Raw genomic sequence first — 19,829 nt, forward strand, 5'->3', positions numbered from 1 at the left:
TGACTCCACCACTGTACCCTCCTTGTTTCAATGGCGAATGCCGGAGTGGCTTGCTACAGATACAGCTTTCAAGGCATTTTTGATTGGGAGGTGGGAACAGTATGTTGCGTTTAATGGGCAACACATGGAGACTCCAGTCCTTTTCTGGGAAACAGCTAAGGCTGTTCTCCGAGGTGACATTCTTCAATACGCTATTAGAAAAAAGAAACAGCAGAATGCTCAAGTTCTCACTTTGGAGCGGAAATTGAAATATTACAAGGCTCAGTGGAATAAAGAGAACACTGCTCTTTGGGAAGCTAGATTTCGACAAACTCAGGTGGTTTTGAATGATTTATTACACCAAAAGGCCACTGGAAATTTATTCTCCTTTAAACACAAATTATTTTTACATGGCAATAAGCCTGGCAGGCTATTAGCCCGTTTGTCCAAAACAAAAACCCCTTCTAAATTTATCTCTCACATTAAGAAACCAAATGGCTCACATGCTGTCACCACGTCTGAAATTGGGCTGGTGTTCCAAAATTTTTATAAACATCTATATGCCGCGGAGCCTCCGAACGCTGTTAATCAGACCTCCTTTTTTCAGGATTTACAGTTGCCTGTACTTTCTGATGTACAACGGGACTCTCTTAATCGACCCGTTTCGTCCTTGGAGATAGCGAAAGTTATATCTGATCTCCATTTACATAAATCACCAGGGCCAGACGGACTAACCTCCTTGTTCTACAAATCCCTTAGCGAGCAGGTTGTACCGCCCTTGACCACACTTTTCAACCACATGATCTCTAGTGGGGTCTTACCTGATATGATGAAAGTGGCAGCTATTACGATATTGCCTAAACCTGGGAAAGATCCGGCAGAACCAGGGTCATATCGCCCCATTTCTTTACTTAATCAGGATATTAAAGTGTATGCCAAAATCTTAGCGAATAGATTAAAGTTTGTTCTGCCTGACCTTATCTCCCCAGAGCAGACAGGCTTTGTATATGGTAGACGCCCGGTGGTGAACATCCGCTGCCTATTGATTGCTTTAGAGAGCTGTCATGGTCAGGATATGGTCGATCCTTTACTGGTCAGCTTTGACGCTGAAAAAGCGTTCGACCGAGTGGCTTGGCCATATCTCTTTGCGGCCCTGGAGAAATTTGGCTTTTCGGGATCTTTTCTTGCAGCGGTTCAACTACTGTACCGCGACCCCAAAGCTTTTATTTGCATTAACGGCTCCACGTCTCCTTTATTTACTCTAGAACGGGGCACGAGACAAGGCTGCCCTCTGTCCCCTCTTCTCTATATATTATCCCTGGAACCCTTAACCCAGAAAATCCGCCAATCTTCTGGTATCACAGGTATTAAAACAGGCCCTATAGAACAAAAAATGATGTTATTTGCGGACGACATGTTAATGTTGCTTTCCAATGCCCGAAAGACGTTACCTGTCTTACTTGAGACAATATAGACCTTTGGCACTTTCTCGGGACTGAAGCTCAATCTCACTAAGTCCGAGGCCCTAGATCTCACAGGCTCGCTTCAGCTTAGTTGGCCGGACTTCCCATTACATTGGGCACAAGACACGATTAAATATTTGGGCATCAAAATACATAAGGACCCTATGTATTGGTATAGCTGTAATATTACTCCCTTATGGCACACCTTTCAATTAAAACTTCAGAGTTGGAAACCACTTCCCTTATCTCTCTCAGGTAGAATAGCCTTAGTAAATATGATTCTGCTCCCTAAGCTTCTTTATATTTTGCAGATGGTTCCTTTTTATTTGAAATCAAAGGACATACGCCTCTTATATAAGCTTTTGGGTGCATTTTTCTGGAATTATAAAAAGGCCAGAACTGCTTTTACTACATTAATTGCACCAAAATCAGAGGGAGGTTTAGGCGGGGCTAATATACGATATTACAATATTGCTTGTTTACTGCCTACTTTGCGGGAATGGCTGGGTTATAGCGGGTCATCGGAAATCTTACGGTTGGAACAAGCAGCATACCTTCCGAGAAATTTGGCTTATGTCTTGCATTCTACTGGGGAGAACCTTCCTCGGAGCGTTTCTCAAGGCCTAGTTGTAAGGGGATTGCGGAACTGTTGGAAATTTCTTAGACAGTTCTTGCATCTTGACTGGAAGGTATCATATTGCTTGCCGTTGATGCATAACCCAGACTTGCCAGCGGGTATACCTGTTAAAACTCTGACCAAATTACATGAAAAAGGAATTGTGGATTTGCTCCCATTCATGGATTTACAAACTAACCACCTTCGTTCTTTCACCTACTGCTGTGATAACCTTGGCTTTTGTTCCTCTGATTATCTCACTTATTTACAAATTGGTAGTTATATCCGGCATACGGTGTTCTCCTGTAAAAAGGCAATCACTAATGGGCCTTTTCAGAGATTTATCCATCTTAGTGGTCTTAAAGTGGTAAAGCTTTCCATGTATTATCGATATCTGCATGAGTCTTTCCACTATACTATATATGATAGTAGTTCTGCTGCCTGGTCTAATGATTTAGGATGTGCAATTACGACCAAGGCCCTGTTACTCAGTACCCAGGTTGTTCAAAAGGCAGTCCTTAGTGTGTACATGCGAGAATTGCACTTTAGGATTGCTCTCCGGCTGATTCTTTGGCCAAGGAGAGCTTTCCTTGCTGGGATTGCCCAATCGGGAGCGTGCCCCAAATGCTCGCAGCTTCATGCCTCTTTGTTGCACTGTTTATGGGACTGTGTGGTTATACAACAATTTTGGACTATGATTTCCCAATTTTTTTCAGAACCTTTCACAGCGAGCTTTTGTCTGTTGGGAATTCGTCCTTCACAAGGGGCCACACGAGCGCCAAGGACATTGTTACTTCATAAAGGCCGGCTGACGGCCCTTAAAATTATTTTACGTCATTGGATCTCCGCTACACCCCCATCTCTACTCGAGTGGAAGGACGCCATGTTGGAACTTTATCTATTAGAGCGTAAATCGTTTCCACAGTCTTCACAGACCCAGCGGACTAGGCTAAGCAATGTCTGGTCTCCCATTCTTAAAATGCTACCTTTACATGCCTCTGTTTTGACTCACTAATCTAGCTGTTGAGACTGGGATGCTCTTGGTGATCTGGGTGCGCCTTCTTGTGGTACTCTCTTGTGGTCCTTTTATGTATTTTTTTCCATGCATATGCTGGCTCGGTTGCCCATCTCGTATATATGTGCTTGTATATATACTCGTATATATAAAACCGGGATTCCTTAGCTCGGTGATTTTGGGACAGTGTTCCGGTGATTGCAAAATTATCCCTTGTACCTTAACACAAGATGTCGACTAATGACTGTTTGGACAAGTGCACACCTGAGCGAAGTGGGAGGGGAGGGATGGGGGGACGGGTGGGGATAGAGGTGGGGGGGATGAGGGTGGGGTGTTGTGTCTTTATCATACTGTCTATTGTATACTACTGATATTATGTACGAGGGTGCAAAATTGTTGATGATTTGTGGTTCATCCTTGGCCTTTTTGGTTACTTAATGTTTGATGGTAAGGACCTAACTTCTCTTTTTTGTTTTTGCAAGTTGTATGCCTCGTTTCAAACTTTAATAAAAAATATTACAAACAAAAAAAAAAGCTAGAGCTCGTTTACAGTCTAGGGTATGCAGAGTCTGTTCCCCTGAGTTAGAGTGGGGCCTGGGAAAGAAGATAGGTAGTATATGAGTCATTCAGGTTAAAGCACCGTCCTTAAGTTTTTAACTTGTACACTCTATGGTAAAATTTCTTTTACCAGCCTATCTTCTTTCCAGCTGGTTGCAAGCTTCCAAGTTCTCTCCCCCTGTTGATTGTAACTTTGACTTATTCCTACTTATTGTTATCTTTCGTTTACGTGAATTTGTTACTCTAGTTTTTCCCTTTGTTAAATTGTAAACCGATCCGATATGGTAATTTACTATGAAGGTCGGTATAAAAAACTGTTAAATAAATAAATAAATAAATGATGGATTGATTGATATGAAACTCCGAAACTACCTTAGGTAAAAATTTAGGGTGAGTGCGGAGTACCGCCTGGTCCTGCAGGAGTTTAGTGTAAGGCGGATAGGTAACTAGGGCCTGTAATTCACTAACCCTGCGAGCTGAAGTGATAGCCAAAAGGAATAACACTTTCCATGTGAGATATTTTAGGTCACAGGAGTGTAGAGGTTTGAAAGGTGGTTTCATAAGGCGACCAAGAACCAGATTAAGGTCCCAAGATGGGGCCGGAGGACGTAAAGGTGGCTTCAAATGGAGCAAGCCTTTAAGAAAACGGGTTACCAGGGGTTGTTCTGAGATAGGGACACCCCCGATACCTTTATGGAAGGCGGCTACCGCACTAACATGCATTCTAATGGAAGAGGTCTTTAGACCTGATTCTGATAGATGCCATAAATAGTCCAAGAATTTAGAGATTGGACAGGAAAGGGGATCAAGGGACTGAGAAGTGCACCATGATGTGTACCGTTTCCATTTGTATGAGTAAGATTTTCTTGTGGAAGGCTTTCGTGAAGCGATCAGGACACGAGAAACTGAATCCGAAAGGTTAAATGGCTGAAGGACTAACCTTTCAACATCCATGCCGTCAGTGACAAGGCTTGGAGGTTGGGATGGAGGAGGCATCCGTCGTTTTGAGTGAGCAGATGCAGGTCCGTTCCCAGAGGAATGTGTCTACAGATGGAGAGATCCCGTGGTATGGGAAACCACACTTGGCGTGGCCAGTGCGGTGCTATCAGGATCATAGTTCCTCTGTCCTGTCGCAGCTTCACGAGAGTCTTCGACAGAAGAGGAAGTGGAGGGAATGCATAAAGCAGACCGGTTGTCCACGTGAGGGAGAACGCATCCCTCGGCCGAGAGTGCTGGCTCCGAATGAGAGAGCAGTAATTGTCCACTTTGTGGTTCTGAGGGGACGCAAAGAGGTCTATGTGGGGATAACCCCACTTGTGAAATAGAGAGGTCGCTACCAAGGATTGAGTGACCACTCGTGTGGTTGGAAGACACGGCTCAGCTGGTCTGCCAATACATTGCCTGCTCCCGGTAAGTAGGTGGCCCTGAAGTACATGGAGCGGGAGAGGGCTTCCGCCCAAATCTGCGCAGCTTCCTGACAGAGAAGGAAGGAGCCTGTGCCTCCCTACTTGTTTATGTACCACATGGCCACCTGGTTGTCTGTTTGAATTAAGATTGCGTGGTTCGATAGGCAATCTTGAAAGGTCCTGAGAGCATAGCGGATTGCTCGCAGCTCCAGGAAATTTATCTGGTGTTTGGCTTCCTCTAGTGACCAGTATCCTTGAGTTTGCAGATTGTGTAGATGGGCTCCCCACCCAATGTTGGAAGCGTCGGGGGTGAGGATTATCTGGGGATCTGGTGGAAGAAAGGACAAGCCCTGTAGGAGGTTGGATTGATTTGTCCACCAGGCAAGAGACAGACGGAGTGCGTCGGTGATTGTAACAATGGAGGACAGAGGCTGAAGAGCTTGAGTCCATTGTAGTCGTAGAGTCCATTGTGTGACTCTCATGGCCAGACGGGCCATGGGAGTTACTTGAACTGAGGAGGCCATGTGTCCTAGTAGAATGAGGAATTGGCGAGCCGTGGCTGTGTGTTGAGACCGCAGCTGGCGAGCTAGGGACACTAGAGTCTTGGCCCGTTGATGAGGGAGGAAGGCTTTTGTTTGTAAGGTGTCCAAGTCTGCCCCAATGAAAGATAAGGTCTGAGATGGGACCAAGTAGGATTTCTCGTAATTGACAAGAAATCCTAGAGAGAGCAAAGTATGAATTGTTAGGGACAGGGAGGACCGAGCTATTTGCTGGGTTGGGGCCCTGATTAACCAATCGTCCAGGTAGGGGTAGACGTGGACACCTTCCTTCCTGAGGAATGCTGCTACCACCAGGAGGCATTTGGTAAAGACTCGTGGTGCAGACGCCAGGCCGAAAGGTAGTACACGGTATTGGTAGTGGTTTCGGCCTACTAGAAAACGCAGGTATTTGCGATGAGATTCTGTGATCGCAATGTGGGTATATGCGTCTTTCAGGTCTAGAGAGCATAGCCAATCTCCTCTTTGCAGTAGAGGGAGCAGCGAGCCCAGGGTTACCATCTTGAACTTCTCCTTGGAAAGGTACTTGTTGAGGGCCCGTACGTCTAGGATTGGACGAAGTCCTCCTGACTTTTTTGGTATCAGGAAGTACCTGGAATAGAACCAGAGTCCTTGTTGTAAGGGAGGAACGGGTTCTATAGCGTTTGACCGTAGGAGAAAAGAAACTTCCTGCTCTAAAAGAACAGAGTGATCGGTGAGTCTCCATGCCTGCAAAGGTGGGGAGTCGGCAGGAAGGGATAGGAAGTTGAGGTGGTAACCCTGTGCAATGATTGCTATCACCCATTGATCTGTGGTGATTTGATGCCACTTTTCTATTAAGTGGCACAGCCGTCCTCCTACCGGTATAGCTGGAAGAGGGGTTTGGCAACTGCTCTCTAAGTGAAAGTCAAAAACCCGCTGCAGGGCCCGGTTGTGGAGCTGTTGCAGGCTTTTGTTTACGAGTCTGGCGAGGCTGAGTCTTATGGTAAGACCGTGCAGGCCTAGGCTTGGTTGATGGGGGATAATACTTTCGTGGCCTAAAGAAAGACTTCTTGGAGTCCTTTCTAAAGGGCTGTTTAGAAGGCAAGTCAGGAGGAATGGATGAGAGCTGTTTAAGTGTCTCATGATGATCCTTCAATTCAGCAACAATTTGTTGAATTTGCTCACCAAACAAATTATCCCCTAGGCAGGGTAAATCAGAGAGCCTGTCCTGAACTTCTGGACGAAGGTCAGATGATTTAAGCCAAGCCCAACGTCTGGCAGAGATGGCCATAGCAGAAATTCTAGTGGAAGCATCAAAGATGTCATAGGCTGTTCATATTTCATGCTTCCCAGCTTCAAACCCTTTATTTAGAAGGGATTGAAGCTGTGGCTGGAACAGTTCAGGCAAGGCATCAGTGTATTCCTGCATCTGTTTCAGGATGACCCTATTATATTGAGTCATATAAAGTTGATAAGAAGCTATTCTGGAAATCAGCATAGCTCCATGATATACCTTCCTACCTATACTATCTAGGAATTTGTTTTCCTTAGTAGGAGGTATGGAAGAGTGTGGCTTTAGTTGCTTATCTTTCTTTTGAGGTGATTCTACGACTACAGAATGATGGTCTAACTGAGGTTTTTGAAAACCAGGTGCTGACTGTACAAGATATGTAGAGTCAGCTTTTTTGTTGACCAGGGAAACAGATCCAGGAGATTCCCAATTCTTTTTAAGAAGGTCTAGAAAAACCTGATGAATGGGAATAGAAGTGATGACTTTCGGGGCATCCAAAAATTGGAGCAATTCCATCATCTGGTGCCTGTCATCTTGTTCAGATTGGAGTTGGAATGGGACCAACTCTGACATTTCCTTCACAAAATTTATGAAAGAGAGGTCCTCAGGGGGAGAACGCTTTCTACTCTCCGCAGAAGAGGGCGGTGAAGGCAAATCATCGGTGTCAGTAGAGGTATCATCACCCCAAGTATCATAGGGATCTGGATGATGACCTGCAGGACCTCGAGGGGGCTGAACACCTGAAGGCCCAGGTTGAGGTTCCGAAATAACGGTTGGAATCACCGGGGGCATCGAGAAAATTCTCGATGGAATCGGTGCCGGTATCGGTGCCGGTGTAGGCATCGAGGGAACCGGTTTCTGTCTCGATGGAATCGGTGTCGGCATCGGAAACCTCGGTGGAGCAGAGGTGCGTATCGCCCCCGAAGAAGAAATCGGTGGCGAGGGACGACCTGGCATAGATTGAACAATTCCCGAAGGGGGAATTCGATATGGTGTTTCTCCACTTGATGATAAACCTGTCGGTGACAGCGGTCTTACCGGTGTCGGTGACTCAGGTATCACCGGTGGAAGGGCTGTCATGAGCGCCTCCATCCGGTGTAGCAGCGGTGCCAGTGCTGCTGCAATCGGTTTGGTGACCGGTTCCACTCTCGGTGCCGGAGGAGTCTGGAACCGTAGCATCGCCTTGTCGATGGCCTCCTGGACCAGCCGGTCCAGTTCTGCCCGGAGACCAGGGGTAACAAGACCCGGCTCGACGGGAGAGGGAGGCTGAGGCTGAACCGGAGGGACCACCGTGACGGCTCCCAAACCCCGAGGGGGTGAGGGTTGCCTCGGTGCCTGCGAAACAGTAGTGGACGGTGCCACTTCTGATCGAGACTTTTTTGGCGGTGGCTCGGTCGGTGCTGAGGTCGATGACGTCGATTCCTCGACAGGCCGAGACATGACGTCGATGGCGATGTTTTTCTTTCCGATCCCCTCGATCATCAGGGGAAGGAACGGGAGTCGATGGCCACGAAGTCATCGATGGCGGACGGTCACCGAAGGGTTGTTGATGATGATGAGACCTCGACGGTGCCGGTTCCGATGACGTCGATGCAATCGATGGCGTTGGGGTATGAGCTTGGAAGAGGAGCCCCATCTTCTCCATTCTGGCTTTGCGACCCTTTGGTGTCATTAGGGCACATTTGGTGCAAGTCAGAACATCATGCTCACTCCCTAAACACAAAACACAGACTCTATGAGGGTCTGTGATTGACATAGTTCGGGTACAGTCCCGGACACCGACGGAACCCCGACGCCATGGCGAAAGGCCAAAAATTTAGCCGCGGGACTGTCGAATGCCAACGGGCCTCAAGGGCCAAACTCAACGGAAGTCGACCAAACGACGGCAAAAACTTACCGAAGTTCCGCGGACCGAAAAATTCGTCGAAGGGAGACCCCTGAGGGGCAAATTTTTCTCAGAATTAATTATTGGAAATTCCTGTCAGGAACGTGGTTAAGAGCTCTTCTACCGCGTGGCTACTGCTGCGCGGAAAAAAGAAGACTGAAGGGAGACCCCTGCTGGCTGCATGGTTGGTTCCGTGCTGGGCATGCCCAGTAGGGGCCAGACAAAGTTCCTGAAACTTTGACAGAAGTTTTCCGTGGTTGGGGCTCCATCCTCGATGTCACCCATTTGTGAGGACAACCATCCTGCTTGTCCTGTGAGAAGGCATGTTCTTATGTACTTATGTTCTTAGCTTCTGAAGAGTAGGGAAGAATGCATGTATAGTGTGATGAGTTCTCAGTGGGACATGGGAGAAAAAGCCATTCACGATGTGCAAATTTCGCACGTAAATAAGCTTTGCGACTACATGAATGTGTGGGTATCCTCGATGTGAAAAGCGTTCTGATAAAAATTTTTTACTCTCAAAATTTGCAGTTGTGGTGCATAAGCGTCTTAGGCGAATAAATTGGCTAACTGGAAGATTAGCCTTGAAAATCCGAGGGTGGGCACTTTCAAAATGCAGATATGTATTTGAGCATACAGATTCATGAAAAATGGAAGTAATAGACCCCACATCAGTCATTGTAACTTTGATATCCAAAAAAGAGCGTGATTTGCATTGGATGTCCGCTGTGAATTTTAAATTGGAATTGCAAGTGTTCAGCCAATTCAAAAAAACCCCAAAGCTTTCTGTAGTACCTCTCCATAAGACGAAAACATCATCAATGTGGTGTTTCCAGATGACTAATTGATTTTGGAAAGGATGATGAGTGAGCCATTGTTCCTCAAAGATGTTCATATTGTGATGTAGTACCACCCAGCCAGGGGCAGAAGCAGACTAGATATAAAAACACCGAGGCAAGCAGTACTAAAAACACACAGCAGAGGGCAAGCAGGAAGGCAGCAAGAACTGAACTCCCAGGTTCCCAGAACCGTCACCTGACTCCTGGGTTGAGGGAGAGCAGGAACAGGTGTGGGAAGTAGAGAGTAATGATTATGACTCAAAAGAGTCTATGGAACTGGAGGAAGAGGGCGTGCCGGCTTGATGGCGTTGGACTCAAAAGCTTAGTTCCTCAGAATCAGAGGGGGAGGACATGGAGGTAGGATCAAGAGGGGAAGGATCCACCAGCTCTGCCATGGAGGTGGAGGAATTGAGAGGAGGAGGGGGAGGATATACAAGTTATACTTTAAAAGAATGTGTAGTATAATATGTTAAAAGAAATGTTTGGTTTAAAAGTTTTTCAAAACCTGTTTAACTGAAATAAGGTGAAAGGAATAGTTTTACTATAGTGCCTAAACAGTTGGGGCACAAGCAGTAGAGCAGAGGAAGCTTCTAATCGCACCTAAAGAGGCATGTTAGAGGAGAGTTGGGGGTTTCCCTAACTGGGAGCCATAGGGGTGGACTAAGGATAGCTTACTGCTAGTGGACAGAGGTTGTCAAAACTGAACAGGTTGTACCATATAGGCACAAGAGAGCAAGGTGGTTGCAATGCCATTAAAACAAACCTTGATTTCATAAAGACTTTGTGTTATGTGGTTTGGGGAGTGTCGGGTGCTAGCCCCGGCACTCTGATTAAAGGAACTCGCGAGTCTCACAAGGCGGTGCAAAGTGCCGGACGAGATGGACTGCAAGAGGTGGCAGGTTTGAGCAGCTCCCAGGAACTAGGACGAGTGCCAGAGGGGAGCCGTGGTACTCACATAATCTTGACTCATGGTGGCAGCAGTGGGATAACGGAACTCGTGGACCAGGAGAAGCACTGCGGCTATACTATACCCGTGCACCTATTGACCGGCTGAAAGTAAAAGTGAATGAGAGGGCCTGAACCGGCGTGCTCGCTTGAAAGAAAAAAAAAAGAGAGCTATCCCGGTAGTTTCTGGTAAGCCGCCAGAGCAGTGGGGTGCGGGGCAAGGAGACCTAAGACTATTAGTTAGGAGAGGGTCGGGTGTTGTATGGCCACACTTGGGTCCTCTCTTGCTGTTTTTTTTTTTTTGTTTTTTTTTTTTTTAGGAATGGCATCAGATGAGGTCCTGAAATGGATGTCGGCCCAGATACAGAAGCAGCAGGAAATGATGCAGCAGCTGATCCAGGTATGATGGAACATCAACAACAGCAGCTCCCCTTAATCCAACTCTTGGAAGAGCAGCGAAAAGTCACACAGTTCTGGGCCGCCCAGCAGACTACAAGAACGGCAAGTACTACACACCCGACGGCAGGGGCTGTCGGACTAGCCCGGATGGACCGCACATAAGGGCTAGATGATGGACCCCACACCAGAAGATGGGACCAGGGGATGACCCCGAGGCCTTCCTTATCACCTTTGAACGTGTGGCTAGTGTGGCAGGGTGGCCCAGAGAGCACTGGACTGCAAGGTTAGCCCCCTGTTTAACCGGAGAGGCTCAAGCAGCTTATCGGACCTTGGCTCCAGAGCAGGCCACGAGCTACCCCTTATTGAAAGCGGCCATCCTGGACAGGCTGGGCAAAACCCAAGACTGGTACAGACGTCAATTCCGGGAAACCTGTTTTCAATCAAAGGACAGACCCCGGGCTCTTGCCCAGCATTTAAAGGACCTAGCGTATAGGTGACTAGAACCAGAGGGGAAGACAGTGACCAAGCTCATAGAAATGATAGTACTAGAGCAATACATTGAAGCACTACCCCCTCCTATGAGGAACTGGGTGACATGCCAGGGCGCGAGCGGGCTCGAAAGGGCGGTGGCGAACACTGAGAGGTACTTAGAAGCAGAGGCAGCTATAGGTGGTGGCTCAACCTCTAATAGAGGGAAAGGGCCGAAGGGGCTGGGTCCGAGTAAAGATGGGCCTCAAGGGGTTACAGGGAACCTGTGAGATCCATCCAGGGGGTCCAGCAGGGAGGGCGGCCCACAGGAAGAGAGGGGCTGAGGATGGGAATCCTGTACAAAACCCGCCCCATTTCAATGTTTTAATTGCGGAGAGGTAGAGGGAATGTCCTCGCTTAGTGGTAGCATACGCCCATCCCCCGGAGTGACAGGGTGGGGAGGTCCCGAAGGGCCAGAATCTGTATTTTCAAGGGGTTAAGGTCAAACAGCCTGTGCAAGCCTTAACAGACACTGGCACTAATCAGGCGTTGCTCTCCCAGAGAACAGCTTTAGCGCTAGGAGTAAAGACGCCTCAAACTCACAAAGAGGAGGTGGTGAATAAGGTGTGTACACGGTACAGCATTTAGACACCCGGTACATGAGGTGATCATTTGGGGATCCCATGAGGACCTAGTTGATGTAGCCATAGTGGAGGGATTACCCGTGCCCCTCATTTTAGGGCGAGACTGGAAACACCTCACTGAGGCACTGAGGGGTAAACAAATGTTCATAACTACAAGGTCACAAGCCCTTGGCACAAGACATACAGGAGCACAACCCCCCCCCAACTGGCGAGATTTTTCCCTTTGAGGAAGAGGGGGTAGTGGAGGTTCCTGGAGTAAGTCGGAAACCTCGAGTGGAGAGAAACGGCAACAGGTATACCGATGGGAAGATAAGAAAATAGTGGGAACCTTGTTAGCCCACACCCCGAATTTAGGAATGAACAGGGTAAGGACCCTGCTCTGAAGAGAGCTTGGGAAAAAGTTAAACTATCCAGCCAACAGGTCGCCCATAAAGAATCTTATTATATGGTCCAGAAAGGTTTACTTTACAGGGTCAAAGAAGGGCTGACGGGTCAGGGATCGCATAAGCAACTACTAGTACCCTTGCGCTTTCAACAAGAGGTTCTGGCTTTAGCACACGACTACCCCCTGGCGGGGCACCTAGGGCTACATAGTACTTTAACCCGAGTCAAGCAGAGATTCTTCTGGCCTGGAATCTATAGCATGGTTAAAAAATTTTGCCGATCGTGCCCCAGTTGCCAGTTGGTCTCACCCAGAGTTCCCTCAAAGACACCTCTGGTACCCTTGCCGGTAGTGCAAGAACCTATGGACCGTGTGGCTGTGGACATAATCGGCTCATTAGAAAGAAGTAAGCGGGGCCATCAGTACATCTTAGTGGTAGTCGATTACGTCACAAGATTCCCCTGGGTGGTGCCCTTGAGGTCTATAGGGGCAAAGGTGGTGGCCCCAAAGTTGATAAAGATTTTTTGCCAGTTCGGTTTTCCTCGTGAGATATTAACAGATAGAGGGACCAATTTTATGTCCAGAGACTTGGCGGGTCTCTGGGCCCAATTCGGTATTAAACATGTGCGGACAGCGGCATATCACCCCCAGACAGATGGGTTAGTAGAGCGCTACAACCAAACCTTAAAGGCCATGATGCGAAGTTGCTTAGAAAAGGATGCCAGTAATTGGGATCGGCTCATCCCATTTTTGTTTTTTGCCTCCAGGGAAGTGCCCCAAGCTTCCACGGGGTTCTCCCACTTTGAACTTATTTTCGGGCGGCAACCAAGGGGCTTGCTCAATGTCATCCGCGATTAATGGAGTGGGGTAGAGGCAGATTCCCAAAACCTAATAAGTTATGTTGTGGGCCTACGACAGCACGCAGAGGCTGCCTTGGGAATGGCTCGGGAGAATCTCAAGCGGGTGCAAGAGTGGCAGAGGACTTATCATGAATGCCGGTATATAAAAATTTTAAATAAATAAATTATGACCAAAGGGCTAGAGACAGGGAATTTCAGGAGGGATATCTAGTCCTGATACTGGTGCCCACATCACCTAACAAACTTTTAGCTAAGTGAAAAGGTCCTGGGAAAATAGTAAAGCGCCTAAGACCCCTAAATTACCAGGTTAAGGTAGGTCTCAAGCGACCTCAGGTGTATCACGTAAACGTGTTAATCTCTTAGATAGAGAGGCAGGGTATGGCCACGGGTACGGTACCTGAAGAAGAGGTGGACTTAGGCCCGCAAGTGCAGGAGCTAAGCCAAAAAGAAGGGGTACAGATAGAGGAGCTAACCCCGAGGCAACAACCTCAGATAGAGTAGTCAAACAGGCAGGAGACGTGTTCTCTTCAATACCGGGGTGGACCACGCTAATCACACATGATATAATAACACCACCAAGACAAGTGGTTATAAGGAGGCCATATCGCCTGCCAGAGGCCATGCAGGCTGAAGTTAAGAGACAGGTGGAAGAAATGCTACAGTTGGGTGTCATTGAAGAATCCAGTAGTGCCTGGTGTAGTCCCATTGTCCTAGTACCTAAGCCAGATGGGACCCTACGCTTCTGTATAGATTTTAGGTTAGTAAATGCCATTTCCACCTTTGATGCCTACCCCATGCCCCGGGTGGACGAATTGGTGGAGAAACTGGGTACAGCCCAGTATTTAACCACGTTAGACCTGACCAAGGTGTACTGGCAGATTCCCCTGGGAAGGCTATCGAGGGAAAAGACAGCATTTGCCACTCCGGCAGGATTATACCGCTTCGTTCGCATGCCATTTGGCTTATAAGGGGCGGCCGCCACCTGCCAGCGCCTCCTGAATGTGGTATTACGCCCCCATATAGAGTATGCAGCAGCCTGTATGGTTGACGTCATTATATACTCCACTGACTGGGAATCCCATCTTACAAAAGTTAAGGGGGTATTGAAGTCCCTAAGGGAAGCAGGGTTAAAGGCCAACCCGGCTAAATGCCGGATTGCCCAACGTGAAGTCAAGTACCTAGGGCATTTGTTGGGCCGAGGGGTGGTAAAACCTCTGATTGATAAGGTTAAGTACATCAGAGACTACTCACAACCTGAAACCCAGAAGCATCTGCGAGCCTTCTTAGGTTTGATCGGCTATCATAGATGCTTCACACCACATTTTGCGGATCTAGGTACCCCTTTGAATGACATGCTAAGAAAAGGGGCACCAAACAAGCTGCGGTGGAACGCCCTAGCCGTAGAGCGGTTTGAGCAGCTTAAGCGGGCCTTATGCCAAGATCCGGTGCTGAAGGCGGTTGACTTCACACTGCCCTTTTTGCTACAAACTGACGCCTCCGGGAAGGGGTTGGGGGTGGTTCTCTCCCAGGTTGATCGGGGTCAGGAGCATCCGGTCTTGTATCTAAGCCGTAGGCTCCATAAGCATGAGGAGAAATATGCCACTATCGAAAAAGAATGTTTGGCGGTCAAGTGGGCTACAGAGTTTCTGAAATATTACCTGACAGGGCGCACCTTTGTGTTGGTTACTGACCATGCACCTCTGAAGTAGCTTCACGTTATGAAAGAGTCCAACGCCTGCTTAACTAGGTGGTATCTCACACTCCAGACGTACCGCTTTGAGGTTCGGCATAGAGCTGGTAGGGACCATGTTAATGCGGACTTTCTTTCCCGGTTGGGGGATGAGCCTGGAACTCTTAGGGCAAGGAGTTCCAGGGTTTTTAAAAAGGGGGGTTGTGTGTGATGTAGTACCACCCAGCCAGGGGCAGAAGCAGACTAGATATAAAAACACCGAGGTAAGCAGTACTAAAAACAAACACTAGAGGGCGAGCAGGAAGGCAGCAAGAACTACAACTCTCAGGTTCCCAGAACCGTCATCTGACTCATGGGTTGAGGGAGAGCAGGTACAGGTGTGGGAAGTAGAGAGTAATGATTATGACTCAGCAGAGCCTATGGAACTGGAGGAAGAGGACATGCCGGTTTGGTGGCAGAGGAAGCTTCTAACCGCACCTAAAGAGGTGTGTTAGAGGAGAGTTGGGGGTTTCCCTAACTGGGAGCCGTAGGGGTGGATTAAGGATAGCTTACTGCTAGTGGACAGAGGTTGTCAAAACCGAACAGGTTGTACCATATAGGCACAAGAGAGCAAGGTGGTTGCAATGCCATTAAAACAAACCTTGATTTCATAAAGACTTTGTGTTATGTGGTTTGGGGAGTGCTAGCCCCGGCACTCTGATTAAAGGAACTCGCAAGTCTCACGAGGTGGTGCAAAGTGCCGGACGAGGTGGACTGCAAGAGTTGGCAGGTTTGAGCAGCTCCCAGGAACTAGGACGAGCGCCAGAGGGGGAGCTGTGGTACTGACGTAATCTTGACAATATATAGATTTGCTAAATTAGGGGCATAGTGGCCCCCATAGCGGTCCCTCGAATTTGTTGAAAGAATTTATCAAATGCAAAAAAAATTCTCCTTTAAGGCAATCTGTAATAGTTGCAGTAAAAATAACTGGGGATGTAATGTGGTCGTGGTCTTCTTTCAAAAAACATATTTGAAGATATAGTTGTGCATCACTTATCCGAGTCATGGAATCTGAAGCTGCCATTCCTCTAAAGACCCTCAGCTTTTCTGATGCTGATGCTGATTTGCAGGCATTACTAGAGAAACCATCTTCTTTTTCATCATCTTCCGAATCATCTTCTGATATACAATGGTTCACTCTACAGAAATTATTACGTCGATCGGTTCGCACTACATTGCATGCAGATACTTTCCTTGACTATTGTAGAGTCCAATGCATACCGTGGGGACTCAGAGTACTAAAAGAACCACATCTATACAAAGAAGACTCTGACTTTGTCAGACTGGAATGCCATCTTGAATAAGTGCAGCTTTGATCTCATGATCTTGATCATCAAAAAAGCTCAAGCTACGGACCTGAGTGGACTTTGAAACATCCGGAAACATATAAATCTTTTTACCACAAAACTGTAGGTCCTTATTTCTAAAGAATTTCTCCAATAAATATTCTTTTTCACTTTCAACCATAAAAGATACAAAGAGAGTTGCTCTGTTGTTAATAATATCTATTGATTCCTCTAAAAATGTAGTAATTCCAACACTATTTTCCTCACTTAACTTGTTCTTATCGTAGAATTATATATTTTACTTTGTGAAGTAACATATTCATGTTTTATGTATATTGTTTGAAAAAAATTCAATAAAGAAATAATTGAAAAAAAAAAAAAAAAAAAAAAAAAAAAAAAGCTCAAGCTACAGACAATAATATACGTGAGGAAATTGATATGATCAAGACATTGTTGGCATCCAACATGGAATAGGATCAATTCATGGTTCAGTTGAGATCTACGGAAGAATCAATTGAGAAATTTTGTTCAGATTTGAGGAAGTTCAAATTTGAAAAATTCTGTCATGATGAACGTGACTATAACAAAGGGTTTGTTTACCCTTGGATGTCTAAAAATAATACCACCAAAACTTCCAAACACGTCACATTTGACTCCAGTGGAGACAATTCATCCGGTGATGATGACACACGTACAATGAAGAACCGATAAATCATCTATGGCCAAATCAACATAGTCTTTTTTAGGACAAAACATACGGGGGTCTCACCGCCCGTACAACAGTCGATACAACCGTTATAGTCTTCACAAAACCAGAACCATTTTGACCTACCAATTTGAGTAACTGCTCATAGTTTGCAAAGAATCCCTAGTTCTAAATCTTATTTCATTTAATCTCACACGTATCCAGCTTACAGTATCATAACGTGGACTATCATTTGTCCCAACCCCTCAAGCTGATCCTTTTTTTTACAAGTGGCCTTTTTTCGTTTTGTTCACACATTGAAGTTAAGACAATTTTTTGATTCTCATCCCTCCAGCTGTGATCTGTCAATTATATCTAATCTGTCTACATGGACCCCTCCTGGTCCTGAAGAACCAGCAATAAAAGTTTATCAACTGGTTTCCAAAGAAATATCTTCTCTAGCGATGGCTACATCTCATAAGCCTTTTTTATTTTTATTTTATTTATTTAAGAATTTTTATTTACCGGGGCACGTTAAAAACATCACCTCGGTTTACAATGTAACGCAACGTAGCAACAGGCTTTACAATAATTTAGAGTAGATAGGGATAGATAAACATTAGAGCGGATGTTCTATAACTAATTACAAGTTGAATGTCTATTCACTATTCAGATGATAAACTCTTGAGGAGAGTAGGAGAGAGAAGGTTCTTTAACTATTCACAAGGTGATAGGAATAAGGGCGGGTAAAGGAGAGGTGACTCTTAAGGAGGTTGAAGAAAAATAGGTTCTTTAACTATTCAGATGATAAACTCTTGCGGAGAGTAGGAGAGAGAAGGTTCTTTAACTATTCACAAGGTGATAGGAATAAGGGCGGGTAAAGAAGAGGTGACTCTTAAGAAGGTTGAAGAAAAATAGGTTCTTTAACTATTTACAGGGTGGCAGGTAAGTAGGCGGAAATGGGAGTGGAGGGCGGATGGGGTTGTTGGGTTGGGAGGGGGAGGAGGGGATGGTGGGAGGAATGGGGAATCGGGAAGTGGGAGGGGGTGGGGTTGAGGGGGGGTCATGGTGAGTGTCCGTCGGGTTGGGGTGTGGGGTGGGGCGTGAGGGTCGGGTATGAAACTTTGGTCGTGGTTGGTTAGTCGGGGTATGCTAGTTTAAAGAGCCAGGTTTTGAGATTCTGTTTTGAATTTTTTATGGCAAGGTTCCTGGCGTATCACACTCAGAAAATGTAGCCCTTTAAGAGCTACGCTCCACGAAAGATTTGATAATAAAACCTGCGGATAAAGGAGGCAAAATTGTTCTACAAGACCGTGTTACTTATGAACAAGAGATATCTTGTCAACTGGATGACACACGTTTTACAAATGCTTGCCCAAGAATCCCACTAATGCTGTACAGAAGACCATCATTGAATTGGTTGACAGTGGGACTAAATCTGGTTTTTTGACCATAAGAGACAAAGTTTTTGGTTAAAATTCATCCACGAGTTCCTGTCTTCTACACATTGCCTAAAATACACAAAAATTTACAACACCCTCCGGGTCGTCCAATAGTTTCCAGCTGTGGATCTTTATTAGAACCCCTTTCGCGGTTTATCGATCGGTTTCTGGCACCCTTTGTTCCGCAAATGTCGTCCTACATTAGATACTCCTCTGATATGGTGACTTTTTTTTTTTTTTTTTTTTTTAAGAACAATTGAAGATTGATACCACTGATGCAAAACTGGCTACCCTGGATGTCGAGGCACTTTACTCCTCAAGATGAAACAATTGAGATTGAAAATTTCTTTTTTGAAATAAGACCACATCGCATCCCCAGTTATTTTTTACTGCAGCTATTACAGATTGCCTTAAAGGATAATTTTTTGGCGTTTGATCACAAATTCTTTCAACAAACTTGAGGGAACGCTATGGGGGCCACTATGGCCCTTGATTTAGCAAATATATATATGAACAATGGCTCACTCATCATCCTTTCCAAAATCAATTAGTCATCTGGAAACATTACACTGATGACGTTTTCGTCTTATGGAGAGGTACTACAGAAAGCTTTGGGTTTTTTTTGAATTGGCTGAACATTTGCAATTCCAATTTAAAATTCACAGCGGACTTCCAATGCAAATCAATGTCTCTTTTGGATATCAAAATACAAATGACTGATGTGGGGTTTATTACTTCCATTTTTCATAAATCTGTATGCTCGAATACATATCTGCATTTTGAAAGTGCCCACCCTCGGACATTCAATGCTAATCTTCCAGTCAGCTAATTTATTCACCTAAGATGCTTATAGAAACATAGAAACATAGAAACATAGAAATGACGGCAGAAGAAGACCGAATGGCCCATCCAGTCTGCCCAGCAAGCCTCACACATTTTTTCTCTCATTCTTATCTGTTTCTCTTAGCTCCTTGTTCTATTCCCCTTCCACCCCCACCATTAATGTAGAGAGCAGTGATGGAGCTGCATCCAAGTGAAATATCTAGCTTGATTAGTTAGGGGTAGTAGGGGCAGTAACCGCCGCGATAAGCAAGCTACACCCATGCTTATTTGTTTTACCTAGACTATGTTGTACAGCCCTTGTTGGTTTTTTTTTTTTTCTTCTCCCCTGCCGTTGAAGCAGAGAGCCATGCTGGATATGCATTGAAAGTGAAGTATCAGGCACATTTGGTTTGGGGTAGTAACCGCCGTAACAAGCCAGCTACTCCTCGCTTTGTGATTGCGAATCCTTTTTTTCTTCACCCCTGTCGTTGAAGCTATGCAGGATATGCGTGAAGCATCAGTTTTTTGTTTTTGGTTTTTCCCCTGCCGTTGAAGCAGAGAGCTATGCTGGAAATGCGTGATGTATCAGTCTTTCTC

General features: G+C 46.1%; 1 protein-coding gene across 2 annotated transcripts in view; it reads left to right on the plus strand.

The window, feature by feature from the left end:
- Positions 1–19,829, plus strand: part of LOC115074348 (endoplasmic reticulum membrane sensor NFE2L1-like) — a 266,568-nt gene that overhangs the window by 130,907 nt on the left and 115,832 nt on the right. The window lies entirely within an intron of this gene.

Source organism: Rhinatrema bivittatum, chromosome 12 (genome assembly GCF_901001135.1).
Source record: "Rhinatrema bivittatum chromosome 12, aRhiBiv1.1, whole genome shotgun sequence".
NCBI classification, from domain to species: Eukaryota; Metazoa; Chordata; class Amphibia; order Gymnophiona; family Rhinatrematidae; genus Rhinatrema; species Rhinatrema bivittatum.